Below are 2,226 nucleotides of genomic sequence, written 5' to 3'. Positions count from 1 at the left end.
CAGCCAAATAATGGTGGCTTCAGTGGCACACAGCAAATGATGGCTGCACATTAGGAAAGAAAGTGTTGTTTGTGGGGGGAACTGGATGCCATATTCTGCTTTGGTGGAGAATATGGTGAGAAGCAGGCATGAAACTAAAACATGATGATGTGCTGCTAACCTCTCGGAGTGTGATCAACATGACAATGAGCCAAAATTCAAAGCAAAGAAACTGCTACAAAGAAGGCCACCCTGGTCGGCTTAGTCCTCTTGGAGTTGGCCTGTCTAATCAAAAACTGAGGATTTGAGTCATTTAGCCAAATGCTTTCAAAGATACTAACTGAACTAGAGCACACATTTGATCATATAGATCTTAACTATTACCAAGAAATGCTTGTTGTGAGGCTGTAATTAAAGTCGCTTCTCACTGACCTGCCGCTGTGATTAAGCATATTGTCTATCTATAATTTCAAATATTATGCTTGGCTAAACCTTTCTAATTGATTTGACTGGCTATGGTGATGTTGCTATGGTGATGTTAGCAAAGGCTACTTCTGATATAAGCTTTTCTGCACCGGCAATGACGTGCAAGTACTTTCTAATCAGCAGTTTTGAAACCAAGCAACAGAAAAACCAAGAATAACTTTTCTCTGATTTCAGGTAGACTTCTGTGTTGTCCAAGAAGATACAAATTAAAGGATTTAAGATATACTTAATAGGCTTTAGATTTACATGCTGATGTGACCGTCTGATTACCAGTCTTTTGATTATCGAGCATCAAGAGCTTTGTGTCACTGAACACCAGCGACTTAGCATCCGAGAGCAGCAGCATCCTACAGCGAAAACTGACAGATTCCTCTGAACCAGCAGTGACACTGACCACTTTTTGATCTCTGCTTCACTCTTCTTCATGGTCAAAAAAAAAGGTCTTCAATGCAATGTGCCCCCAGCAGTTAAATCAAAGATTTGGGTGCGTTATACTTGCAGTCGCCGATGTAGCCTTCAAACTGGTAGTCTTCAGCCATAATGTCACTGACACAAGTGACTGTTTATCAGATTGCTCACAGCTCTCTCCGGAGCCACAAAATAACTTTATACAACCCACATATTCTGCGGTAGCGCGCATTTCGTCAGCGGCTAATCTGTTTGAAAACCTTAATGTGATTTCAGGTAGTCATGTTTTTCAAAGATGAATACAGCTGCGTAGAACTGAGCTCCTTGAGGGCCATTAAAGTGTGCTTTTGATTTATGATCGAGTGTGACTCTGATTTATGATTAAGATCAGTTTGAAATTTGATACTTGAAGCCCTCTCTTGCTTGTCATCCATTACAGGCTCTCTCTGTAATACAGAGCTCCAAATTCATCTGTAATTCTTCATTAAAGTCTCATCCTCTCCCTCTTCACATCACTCCGTTGAAGTCGGCCAGCAGCCTTAAGAGAAGTGTGCAGTCAGCTTCTTCCTTAAAGGTCACTTGGAAAAAAATGTCCGACTGACAGTAATGGCTATATTGGGATTGAATTTTCCACTGTTGCTGCTAATTTCCTCTTAAACCTGACCAAATGTCAGCAGCCACGCCTGTTTGAAGGCTCCTGCAGCACAGAGTCAGTTTGTGGTGGTTGAAGACGGTTGGGCTGGTGATGGGTGCTGGAGTCATTAGCAGCTGGTATGAGACGGGATTATGTGTCTGGGGGTATAGAGTTACACTCAAAGAATATTAAACAATACGCCTCATGATTCATGCAAATAGCTCACTGTAGATGACATCAGTAGAGTGCACAGTGGAGCATCTAAAGGTGGTCAATGATATGAGATGTCTCGTGCTCACACAAGTTTCCCTGTTACAGAGTTTACTAGAGATTGGATCACATCTTGATTTTCTTTTTTCTGTTGAAAAGTTTATATATATTTTACAGAAGTCTCCTTGGGATGCTATTTATCAAATTAGAGCCAAACTGAAGCGTTGTCAGCGTTTTAATTACTGAGCAATTCAATTTTTACATTATTTTATAGACTTGATTGTGTTCTTTGAGGGTTTTTATTTTCCATTTTTGTACCTTGTGTCCCCCGTTTATTTTTTTTTTTTTACTTTATTCATTTTATAGTTTTTCTCAGTCACTTTGCTACATTTCTTGAATCATCATTTCCAAAACAGTAAGTGCATTTCTCAAAGCAATTCGTATAAACAGCGAAAAGGATTACCTGCAAAAGGCAGTTACTTGCTCAAAATCCTTAGTTCATCTCTCAA

This window comes from Stegastes partitus, unplaced genomic scaffold, assembly GCF_000690725.1.
Source record: "Stegastes partitus isolate 25-593 unplaced genomic scaffold, Stegastes_partitus-1.0.2 Scaffold579, whole genome shotgun sequence".
Classification (NCBI taxonomy): Eukaryota; Metazoa; Chordata; class Actinopteri; family Pomacentridae; genus Stegastes; species Stegastes partitus.
This window is presented reverse-complemented; position numbering follows the sequence as displayed.